Genomic DNA, 12,926 nt, shown 5'->3' on the forward strand with positions numbered 1-12,926 from the left:
CTTGGCATAAGGAAAGCACCAACCCAGGCAAGTGTTCCAGGCAGAAGTCAATCTAACAACTATGATTTCTAAATCACTGGTGGCCAGAGCAAGAGATTAGGGTTAAGAGAGAAATGAAAGCCACCACAATAAAGCAAGAAAAAGAAATGTTAATTGATTGGGCAAGAAAAAATAAAACTGCCCATTTTCAGATGACATGATTCTCCACATGGAAAAACCTAAGGAATCCTAAAAAAAAAAAGGAAAAGACAGCCCAGCAGGTTTGCAGGATACAAGATCTATACGCTAAAAACACAAACGTGGAAACTGAAGAGATGCAACAATGAACATGACCTTAAAGCATTGGTAGGTCATTTCTTTACTCTTTAGGCAAAGCCCTAACTTTTGTATGCTTTGGAAGTTTGAGATTCAAATTGCAAGGGGAGAAATATAGACATCCTAGAGTTACCACTGCCTATATACTTCCCCTAGGAAAGGGTGAACTGGAAAAATGTGGTCTACAGTCCACCCAAGAGCCCTGTCAGGTCCATGCCTCCCCTCTGTTTTCCACTGCCCTCTCCCAGGTTCAGTTTTCATCATCATTTGCATACACTACTTGAAACAGCTGCTTAAGTAATGCATCTTCCTTCACTCTCACTCCCCTCTAGAACATCTGCCTTAAGACTGATCCCAGGATTTCAAGCAGCGAAGAAAAGTCAAGGGACTCTATGTCTGGCTCTTCCTCTACATTTTAAGATCTCAGCATAAAAGGAGCAACAAATCAACAGTTATCAGTATTATAACTTAGGAATAGAAAGATACAGCTGAAACCATATCACCTGGAGAAATAAGGTAACCAGATGGTTGTTGTAGGGATATAAAGAGTCTTTCTCCAGGAAGAATTCTTTTTATTCCTTAGGAAGACAAAAACAAAGAAACTCTTAGAAAAAAATTAGTATTTCAAATAGTTAAAAATGTAAATAAACAACCAGAAGAAGGTTGTAAGGAGTCTTTCATGGGAGATGTTAAAGAGGATAAGCAACCCTCTGTCTCCAGCCAGCCCAGGGAGTCCTCTCTATACAAGCAACTACATTAACTAACCTCAACGATCTGTGATTTTTTAAAATATCAGAACTTAAAATTTGAGTATAGCATTCCATAAATAGAGTCACATTATTTAAGATCGACCAGCAGCAAGCACATCAAATACAATTCTGAGTCCTAATCATACTACGGTGCGATTAAAGTATAATCCCCCAATGTCCAACATACTGAGCTATTCTAACCGTCTTGTACTCTATTTAACTAGTCAGGTTTCAGTCAGGTGCTGATTTAATGTTGAATTTAAACACTAAAGGTTCAGGGTCAGCTGCAAAGCAACAACAAAAACCCTCATAATTATAAGTACTACTCTGTCACAAACTTTCTCCTTCCTGTCTTCCCTTACATAAACATTCCCAGCACAGTTTAAGAGATATTTACTTGCCCTACATACAGCTTAAAAATGAGGGTTATTTTTACAGATAAAGTAAGTTTAAATTGTGTCAAAGATAAATTGAGCAATTTGAAGTACAGTTAATTCTCAATATTCTTTGATAATAAAGCAGTACTTTATTAAAAAAAATTCTTAGATATTCTGTCAGATCTGAAATGAATTAAGATTTACTATTTACTTAAACTGTTCACATTTTAACTGTCTGAAGTAAAAATAGCAAGTAAAATAGTTTGTTATTGCTTGCAGGTAATCCTGGAAAGCCACTTATATGAGATAATTCTTGACTTTGTCAAATAATTGGCTAATTTTCACAATGAAACGTCACACTTTCCAGTTAAACACTTGGATCTAATGTGTATGAACTATTCCACAATTGCTATTTCTAACTGGAATCACAAATACACACAAATCAAAATCTAATTTTTAAAAATTTCAATTATTATGCTGGAAGAGAGAAATATCTAACCAACCAAAGACATTTTCTAAACTCTCCCCCTTATCAAATAACTTCACCAAAAAGACACCTATGTGGTTTGTATTATTTTGACTCCTGCAGATATAGTATTTTACCACAATTAAAACTTAATATTATGCCCTTAACTTTTATTAAGAGTTTACAAAATAAATGGCCTTCTATTATTCCATGTCCTATAAAAATGGTATCAAAGACATTAATCCTCATATAAAGATCCACACAAAAAATTCCTCTAACTTTACTGCCAAGATTTCTCTCTTAAGAAAACTGATATGCTTCCTTTAAGCAGACAATGAGAAACATGTAACTCATTGTTCCTCCTCTTTTCTGCTATTACTAACAGGAAACCTGAATGGAAGGCCTACAGACTTGGAGATTACCCCTCCCACTCCCTTGCATAAGTATAAGTCAGTTATCACCATACTAAATATCCAAGTGTAGATTTATTGTTAAATCATTTTTTTTCCCTTAAGGAGATGGGAGTAAAAATAAAGTTAACAGATTTTCTTAAATTAGAGAACTCTATACTTCTGAATCTAAAATTTTGTAATCTTTCCAACATAAAAGGAATGGATGAGCATTTCAATGGACTGTAAAAACAGACTCACCATAAATAAAAAAATAAACATAAGAGACTGTCTAACCTATCAAAGAAGAGATGGGAAAGTCTATTTAAACAAAATGCTGAAGAAAGAAACCAAAAGGAAATTATCAAAATACTTAATGGCTTACTATTTTAAACTTTTACATGTCAAAAAATGCCATAAACAAAATTAAAGGACAAATGGTATGCTACATAAAAAAATTTCAACATATGACAAAGTATTAATACATTTATAAGAAAAAGATAAAGTACAACACCACAAATAGAAAACAGCAAAGGGTATGTCCAGGAAAAAAAAAAAACAAAAACAAAATCAGATAAAACACTTGACCAATAAATTTAGGAAAAAAGGTTATTCTTAGAATTTACCAGACATCCAAATCAAAGTGTAATATAAGATTTTTTACTTATCAACTTGGCAAAGTTTGTTTTCTTTCTTTTACATTTTAATGGTAGTATCTAAACATGGTATTGAGAAGCCTGTAATCTTACATATTAACCTGAGGACATAAATCCACATGGCATTTCAAGAAGGAAATTTTATGTTACCAAAACTTTAAAAAAGATGTGTATACTTTTTGACAAGACTTCACAATTAGAAGTATATTCCAAGAAAATAATCAGATAAAGACACAAAAGTTTATATACAAAGAGATATTCATCATAGCCTAAGTAATATTAGCAAAAATTGGGGGAAAACTGTATTGTTCAGTTAATAGAGGACTAGTTAAATAAATTGTAGTGCTTTCATTGATGGGAATAATAGACATTAAAACCATGTTTCTGGAGCATTTAGTGTTTTGGAAATGTTCATGAAATAAAATAAATACGGTAATAAAATATCATTAGTATGTAAACTAACCTCTACACATAAATACAAACATTTTAATAAAAAGATTATGGATAGGAAATAGCACTGTAGTTATTTTGGGTGGTTTTTAATTACTGTAATTTCATTTTTTTCTTTCTTTTCTGTATTCCTGTTTTCTTTTCTGTCTTTTCCAAGATATTACTTTCAAATGTAGTGTATTAATTACCTAGTTGGAAAAATGCTATTTCAAAAGGAAGTGTATCTTGAAAAACACCAATCTGATTTCATATTATAAAACCCAAATTATGTGTAAAATGCAGAAGAAATAAAGTATTTTTTAAAGCTTTTTTAAAAAAAGGTGGGGGAACAGTGAGTTAGAAAAGATACAAAGAAATGGGGGTTGAAGGGGCTGATAAACACCATCAGTAGAGAAAGGAATAACAAACACAGAGCTCTCCATTAAAGCCAACCTGATTCTCAGACAGTATTTGGGATCAGCAGTAAATAACACTGGACTGGGAAGTAGGAAATATCCTTTGCCAAAGCGTACTGATAAGTAATATGCATTCTTTTGTGTATGGTAATACTATTTACAGGATAACCAACAGAAATAGATTATGTGATGCAATACAACTTTAACACTTCTAGTACAGCTGAGCTTAGAAGATGAGTTTCCAACATGTAATAAAAAGAAGATAAAAAGCAGTGGTAGGAATGGTGGGAATTCCACTGTTATAAAAATTTTAATCAAAAAAGTAGCACTCTGATGTGAATTCAACCTTACCACCTTAGTATCTTCAGTGAAACTCCAATCATCTCTATACTAATTGACTATTTCTCCAATTATATTACCTTTATCATTTACTGTAACATATTGTATCTTTAGGCAATTTCTAATTATAAGAGAAACACTCTATTGCCAAGGTTTTTTTCTACTTAACTCCATATGGTTATAAATGTTTTGCTATATACACAAAGAGCCATTCTGAGACAGAAAGCCATAAACATTTGGCATAGCACCTTCAACTAAATGTTCCACTAAAGGAAAACATGAAACATTCAATTATACACTAGTAGATTACTTCAAATGTTATAAATCAAACAAATTAAATAGTTAATTCAGTAGCTTATAAAATTTAATATAATGCTCCTTGGCAAGACATTATTGTGCCACAATATTTATTCTAAGATGTTCTTCTTTGTGAAAGAATCGAAGTTCTTGTCCCTGTTCTGCATCCTTCTGTGTAAGGCATAGATTCTGCTTTCTGATTTAACAGTATGGGAGAAGAACTTCAGTGTCCTGGATGTAATTTATGAATTACATCTATTTAACTAGTCTCATCAGTTGAAATGAAGCTAATGGGGGGGGGACCTTATTTAAGGGGAGGGAGGTGGGAGGGAGGTTCAAGAGGGAGGGGACATATGTATACGTATGGCTGGTTCACGTTGATGTAAGGCAGAAACCATCACAATATTGTAAAGCAATTATCCTCCAATTAAAAATAAATAAATTTAAAACACTTATTTAAGAGTTTCTCAGGTATGTAGAAGTTAGGAGAAAATGTGCTCTCGCTGTTACTGTTATAATCAGTGATCCTATTTTCCAGGACCAGTTCTCACCTCCTTGAGTACAGCTGGATTTGTACCACACATTCCACCCACTTTTCAGTCCACTACGAGCCCCCAAAAATATCTGTCTCATTTTGGCTATTCTCCTTCACAACTCAAATTTACCATATCTAAAGTTAATTCAAGAACTTTCCCCAAAATGGGATATCAGTCACATTTCTATGGAATTTCTCAGAAAAATTTTTATTTTGCTCTTCTTCCACTTGACACAATTATACTTATTGTTATTTAGTTCCACAGATATTTTCCCCCCAGAATGGCTCTCAAACTTATCTTTCTTTCTGCACTTTCACTGCCAGTAACCCTGTCCAAATTTCTATTGCCACTTTCCTAGATTTCTGCAACACCTTAGTCTCTCTTCTTTTCCTGCCAGACTCATTTTTTTTCAGGAACATTCAACAGTCACACACACCTTCTCGTACCTCACTTTCACTCACTGCCATCCATAATCAGGTCCCATTTTATTCGAACTTATTTCTTACTCTAAAACACCTCCACTACTTTGTCCTTTACTATTCACGTCAATTTTTAATGTCTGTATCAATTTCTGATTTCCCAAATTCAGAGCTAACACCACAGTATGTTCTTTTCTCCTCAGATCCTTTCAGACGTGTCAATTTTATCTCTACAACTGTACTAAAAGATTTAAATGACAACGAGGTCTGCGACTGCCTCTAGTAACTCAAAACACCTAGGGGAAGGATGGAAACTGACATTCAGACTTTCAGGGAAAAGACAAAATGTTAACAGAGCCAAGGTTCTCTATTCTATTCTGGTGCTTTGGTCTTGGTTCACGTAACTGAATAAATCAACAGCTGGTCTGTGGTTAGCTAGAGAAGTATGACTCACTATTTTGTCAAACTGACCAAACAATCAGCTGCAATGGGAAGGTATCTATGAGATTCTGTTTAAACCACTGGACATGTACTTTGTTATTTACGTAACTTTCAAAGTTTAATCAGAATTTTAGTAAAATAATTTAATTGCTAATTTGGACTTTGTATCTAGTGGGATAGGGGTCAATATCCAGAATTTCCTAGGCATCAGATATGCTGTAGTTCTGGTGAGGGACAGTGGTGATGACTCCACAACAGTGTGCATGCACTTACTACCACAGAACAGCACACTTAAACATGGCTAAAATGGTGACTCTTGGGTAAATTTTACTACAATTCTTAAAAATGGCATAATACAGAGAATATACCTTTTATTTTTCATTGTTCCTGACACTAGTCATTTTTATTTATTTTCTTTGTCATAAACATGGAATTCTATTACTCATGGCACATCAAGAAGCATATTCCATTTGTCCATGGAATGGACAAACAAGGTTCTACTGTATAGCAGAGAAATATATTCAGTATCCTGATAAGCCATAATAGAAAAGAATATATATATAAATGTATATATGTCTATGTGTAACTGAGTCATTTTGCTGTTCAGTGGAAATTAACACAACATTGTAAATCAACTATACTTCAGTAAAAATTTTTTAAGTGAAGCATGATTGCATGATTCTTGTTTATATACAACCTTTTAAATAACTCTGTGTTCTGTGTGGTCAATTTTGAGGCATTACTGAAAAGAAGCCATGCCCTCGACTATTGGCAGTGTCCACTTCCCTCTACAAAATGGTGAAAAAAGACAAAAAAAAACTTAGGTCTAAGAGATCAGTGTCTATGTAAGCAATTTCCCTCGTTCACATGGATAGTTAAGTATCATTGCCTGCTTTTGTCTCTGATAATTTTGCTGTAATTTTCCTGAATGCCTTTAGAAGTCCACAATCTGGTGGAGAAGATACATGAATTCTAATACAACCTCAATGCTAATTCGAGTGCTGTCCAGAACACAAAGCACAATGCAACCATCTCTAGCTGGGCAACTGTGGCACACTGCTAGCTGTATTCCATACATGTTCTCCCTTTCTTCCATAATAATATGATTAGCTGGTACAGAGCCACCAAGATAAAGACTATATTTCCAGATCTTCCCTGGGGCCGGTGAGATGTAAGCAGATACGTAATTTGGCAGCTTTAGGAAAATTTTATGAGACAGCTCATGTACCCTTAGTCCCTTTTTTTGTTCCCTTCCTTTGTACATGATAGTACATAAAATAGATTACCATCCATTTTGGATGGTGAGGACAAATCTGAGAGATTCTGCCGCCCTGAGGGAGACATCACTTCTCTAATGACATCATGAAGCAAAGCTGTCATTTCAGCCCTATGCTGCATATTCCACTGTTACAGAAGAGAAATAAATCTTTTCTTTAGACCACTGTTATTTTGTAGGTTCTGTTGCTTGCACTGTACCTAATCCTAACTAACACAGGGGGTCAAAGAAGACTTCACAGAAAAGGTGATTTTGCGCTAGGTTTTGAAAAATGAACAGCTGCCTGCTGAGTGAGTGGAGAAAGGTATTTAAGGCAGAGACAGAGGACAGGATCTGGCCTCCCAAAGGAGAGGTGTGTTCAGGTGGCTGAAGGACAGGGTAGGTGGAGTGAAATAAAAAGAAAACGCAACCTGAAAAGCTGGAAATAAAGACTCTAAAGGGTCTCACATGACATGCTTAAAAAGGGTGCTTCTCTTCCTGTACTTAGTTGTACTGAATGACTGCGACTTCACTGATGATTCTCTGCATATTCTAGAAGAGCCAAATGGCTCAGTGAGAAAACAAAGCATTATTTCTATGAGAAAAGGACACATTGTTATTTCTGTAAATCCTAAGGACTAGAAGAAGTAATATTTGGCACCAAGATTACAAGTTATGAGAGCATGAAGGAAGAAAACATGGACAGTACAAGAAAAGGAGCATGCATACAATATAGCAACGTCTGGATGAGGCAAAGATTAGAATCTGCCTTTTAAAGCAAACAGAGGTCCGTGAATTACAGTATAAATATGGCCATCTGATTGTAACACATTTTATTTTTATTGTATACCTATACCCATGGTTTCTTTTCAAAGTGGCTATCAGAGACTATCATATAAGTAATAACTGAACAGCATCTAGTCCACAGTAAGAACTTGGTATTTGATGGTCAAACTCCTTTCACCATCAAAGAAGAGTTATAAAAATGAGGAGGGAGCAAAAACAAACAAACAAAATAGCATTAAGGTTATTAAGAGTTTTAACTTTTATTCATGCAAGTAGTAGTATTTTCTGCAATAATCATATATTATTTTTGAAAATTTTTAGTTTTATAATTAAGGAAACAAGCAACCAACAATGCCCCATCAAAAAAATTAAATAAAAAAGCAGCAGCAACTATTTAAAGTATTACAGACAAAACACTAAGGAGTATATGGCCTCCATAACTCCATAATATAATAATTATATTCTCCAAAGTTTCAAAGATCAGAAAATTCTTTTAAGAAATCTCTCAGTTTCCATTATTTTTGTCTCTAGTTCTCCCTAAACTTAAGTATAGCATTTTAGCCTCCTAATAAATGTTTATTACTTGCTGACCAGACCTTAAGTACTGTATGGAATACTAGAATTTATTAACTAGAAAACTGCAAGACCTGTTTTCTTTTTTAAAATATATATTTTATCCTGATATTCTTGTTTTCAATTAGTTTTAGAGTATCTTTGGTATCTTCAACCAGACTGTGAGGTTTACCAGTATCGTCCTCTGGTTAACTGGCATCAAAATATGCTATGGACTCCTGTGAGGAAAGATACACTTTTTTAAGGGGTGGGCTAGATGGCTTTCTTTATTTAGACTTGTAATTAAAATCGTTTGTATCTAACTTTTGCTGGGAAGACTCTAGTTATATCATTTTCTTAACCCCTGAATTTCATCTGATAATTACTTATCCCTTACAATAGTTATGCTTTATTAATTTGGGCAAAAATAGGAATTTCAATGGGCAAAGAGACTTTTGGCCTATGTAATTATTTCTCAATGAATGCACAATGATACAACTTCTCCAGTAGTGATTAGCCACATCATTTTTAAACATTATATAAATAAAGCTAACAGTGAGACTAGCTACTGTGAAAGCTGATTATATTAATAAATTCAGTGGACTCCTCACCATACAGAAGACTAACTTTCAAGGCCCTAGCCCTTAAAACCAAGAAACAGGGTTACAGTAGTAGTGACTTCTAGGAACACAGAAAGGACACAGTTGCTAGTAAGCATCTACAGCTTTGATAATACTCTCAAAGGGGTCAAGGCTATGAAAAATCCACACTAGTTCCTCCTTATCCCATGAGATTCCCAGATTCCAGCTAAGTCTCCTTCAGTCTACCTTCCATACTGTCACAGTGAGTGCTATATAAATCAGTGATAAAAAATATAATTCACAGTTGAAAATTTTTCAGTGTTCTCTACCCACTAAGGGATAAAATGTAAATTCTTTATTCAGGGCCATTGAGAATTTGGCCCCTGCCTAACTATTATGTTTTATTAACTATGTTTCCTTTCTTTCCTTCTCTCCTTCCTTCCAAGTTCTAACCTTCTTTAATGCTGAACTACATAAGAGTTTCTCAAACATACCAGGCTTACATCTGCCTGTTTTTTCAGGTGCTGCTGTTCACCCTGCCTGGAATGCCCTCCTTCTACCTATGTCATACCTGGCAAAACAATGTATTTATTTGCCAAGTCTCAGTTCAACTGTCTTCTCTGTCAAGTCTTCCAAGACTCCTTCAGGTTGACCAAAGAGCTCCACTTGCAGAGGTATGCTGGTAAACCAGGTCTCAGAAGGGAAAAAAAGCTCTATTACACTCAGTTCTGCTCTAACATTTGTTTAGAAAACTTAAATTTGTTTCACTGCCCTTGTTTCACTACGGAACAACAAGAGCACCACAGGAATGTCATTTGCTTATGTGCGATTAAACGCTTAGATGAATGCAGAAAACTGCACCCAGCTGCACTAAGCCTTGCGCCTAGGAAGACACAGAACACACACATACCTCCAACATCTCCCAGCTACTTCAGCCCACCTCCTGTCAGGAGCCTCACCCATCCACATCAGGTGTTAACTCTGCCTCAGGCATCAGACACCTTCCCTCCACCATTCCACAACTCACAAGAGGCAATCTCCCCCACACCCACTTCACAAACAAACCGGGTGCTTTTCAAGTTAAAGCACCCTATTATAATAATGCTTATTTTTTCTTAACCATTTCCATTTTAATATGCAAAATTGTTTTACCGTTTTAATTAGGTTTCTCCTTTTTTAATTTTTTTTTAAAAAGAAATGTGTGGCTGTGGAAGTTTTCGAGTAGTGTGTCCCAATCCCATTTTTCCCTATACTTAGTGATTTTTAGGAATGCATTTGTCCTGTTACAGCAGAACTAACTATATACGTAACATTTCTGATTGGTGTGGTGTACATACCACCACAGATGATTTCAAATACTAACAGCTCGGGTCGCAGGTCCAGCCTGTCTCCAATACACCACACTCACAATACTCCATATATCTTTGTCAGAGTAACTATTTTTTTTGGAATAGTAACTGTTTCTCTGTAAGCTCCTTGAGAGCAGGGCCCTTTTTACCTTACAAGAGTACTCAGCGATAATTATGTGTCTTGCTAATGCAGATACCATGGGGTAACAGACTTAAAAATCTAATATAAATAGTAACTATAAAACCTACTTCTAAAATAGAGAATTAAGACCTACTCTACCCCAATCCCCAGCTATTCTACCAGTAAGAGAGATTATCACAAAAGAAAATGTTCCATGCTGCTGCTGCTGCTAAGTTGCGTCAGTCGTGTCCGACTCTGTGCGACCCCATAGACGGCAGCCCAACAGGCTCCTCTGTCCCTAGGATTCTCCAGACAAGAACACTGGAGTGGGTTGCCATTTCCATCTCCAATGCATGAAAGTGAAAAATGAAAGTGAAGTCGCTCAGTCGTGTCGGACTCTTCGAGACCCCATGGACTGTAGCCTACCAGGCTCCTCCGTCCATGGGATTTTCCAGGCAAGAGGACTTGAGTGGGTTGCCATTGCCTTCTCTGAAATGTTCCATAACTAACCTACTAATCTAATCAACCAACCCACATACCTCAAAAGCATAGGTGGATTGTAGGCTAATTTAAAAAATTCTGAAGATGTGATCTAATAAGATTTTTTTCTGATTGGTAAATTTATATAAAATGTTTTCCCATATAGAGGGCAATGAGTTCGCAGAGTCGGACATGACTGAGCAACACAGACAGCCAACAGGCATATAAAAAAATGCTCAACACTGCTAATTATTAGAGAAATGCAAATCAATACTACTACAAGTTATCGTCTCACACTGGTCAGAAAGGCCATCATTAAAAATTGTCTGCAATTAATAAATGCTGGAGAAGGTGTGGAGAAAAAGGAACCCTCTTACACTTGTTATTGTTTAGATCATTAAGTTGTGTCTGACTCTTTGCAACCCCCTGGACTGCAGCACACCAGGCTTCCCTGTCCTTCACTATCTTCCGAACTTTGCTTAAACTCATGTCCATTGAGTCAGTGATACTATCCAACCATTTCACCCTCTGTCGCCCCCTTCTCCTCCTGCCCTCAATCTCTTCTAGTACAAGGGTCTTTTCCAATGAGTCAGCTCTTCCCATCATGTGGCCAAAGTACTGGAGCTTTAGCCCTTCCAAAGAATATTTAGGGTTGATTTCCTTTAGGATTGACTGGTTTGATCTCTGTGCAGTCCAAGGGACTCGCCAAGAGTCTCCTCCAGCACCACAATTCAAAAGCATCAATTCCTTGGCGCTAAGTCTTCTTTATGGTCCAACTCTCACATCTGTACCTGAAAAACCATAGCTCTGACTATACAGACCTTTGTTAGCAAAGTGATGTCTCTGCTTTTTAATATGCTGTCTAGGTTTGTTATACCTTTTCTTCCAAGGAGCAAGCGTGTTTTAATTTCATGGCTACACTCACCATCTACAGTGATTTTGGAGCCCAAGAAAATAAAATCTGTCACTGTTTCCACTTTTTCCCTTTTATTTGCCATGAAGTGATGGGAATGGATGCCATGATCCTAGTTTTTTGAATGCTGAAGGTTTAAGCCAGTTTGTCACTAACCTCTTTCACCTTCATTAAGAGTCTTCTTAGTTCTCGTTGCTTTCTGCCATTAGGGTGGTATCATCTGCCTATCTCAAGTTGTTGATATTTCTCCCTGCAATCTTGATTCTGGTTTGTGATCCATCCAGCCCAGCATTTCACGTGATGTACTCTGCATGTAAGTTAAATAAGCAGGGTGACAATACACAGCCTTGACGTACTCCTTTCCCAATTTGGAACCAGTCTATTGTTTCATGTAAGGTTCTAACTGTTGCTGCTTGACTCTCAGGAGACAGATAAGATGGTCTGGTACTCTCATCTCTTTAAGAATTTTCCACAGTTTGTTGTGATACACACAATCAAAGGCTTTAGTGTAGTCAATGAAGCAGAAGTTTTTCTGGAATTTTCTTGCTTTCTCTATGATCCAAGGAATGTTGGCAATTTGATCTCTGTTCCTCTGGCTTTCTAAACTCAGCTTCTACATCTGGAAGTTCTTGGTTCATGTACTGCTGAAGCCTAGCTTGAAGAATTTTGGGTATTCCCTTGTGGCTCAGCTGGTAAAGAATCCGCCAGTAATGTGGGAGACTTGGGTTCAATTCCTGGGTTGGGAAGATCCCCTGGAGAAGGGAAAGGCTACCCACGCCAGTATTATGGTCTGGAGAATTCCATGGACTACAGTCCATGCGGTCTCAAAGAGTTGGACAGGACTAAGCGACTTTCACTCACTTTGGTAGCATGTGAAATATGCACAATTGTATGGTAGTTTGAACATTCTTTAGTATTGCCCTTCTTTGGGACTAGAATGAAAAGTGACATTTTCCAGTCCTGTGGCCACTACTGAGTTTTCCAAATTTGTTGACATATAGAGTGCAACACTTTAACAGCATCATCTTTTAGGATTTTAAATAGCTCAGCTGGAATTCCA

General features: G+C 36.3%; 1 protein-coding gene and 1 long non-coding RNA gene across 8 annotated transcripts in view; one reads left to right on the plus strand and one right to left on the minus strand.

Moving 5' to 3' along the window:
• Positions 1-12,926, plus strand: part of LOC145546107 (uncharacterized) — a 102,398-nt gene that overhangs the window by 67,980 nt on the left and 21,492 nt on the right. For both annotated transcript variants that reach the window (XR_014082515.1, XR_014082514.1), the window contains 2 exons: positions 648-831; positions 9,525-9,677. This is a non-coding gene — a long non-coding RNA (uncharacterized LOC145546107). The remainder of the gene's footprint in view (positions 1-647; positions 832-9,524; positions 9,678-12,926) is intronic.
• Positions 1-12,926, minus strand: part of SOCS5 (suppressor of cytokine signaling 5) — a 65,529-nt gene that overhangs the window by 14,637 nt on the left and 37,966 nt on the right. The gene's annotated exons all lie outside the window — the stretch shown is intronic.

This window comes from Giraffa tippelskirchi, chromosome 4 (assembly GCF_054371585.1).
Source record: "Giraffa tippelskirchi isolate mGirTip1 chromosome 4, T2T-mGirTip1v1.2.pri, whole genome shotgun sequence".
Taxonomy (NCBI): domain Eukaryota; kingdom Metazoa; phylum Chordata; class Mammalia; order Artiodactyla; family Giraffidae; genus Giraffa; species Giraffa tippelskirchi.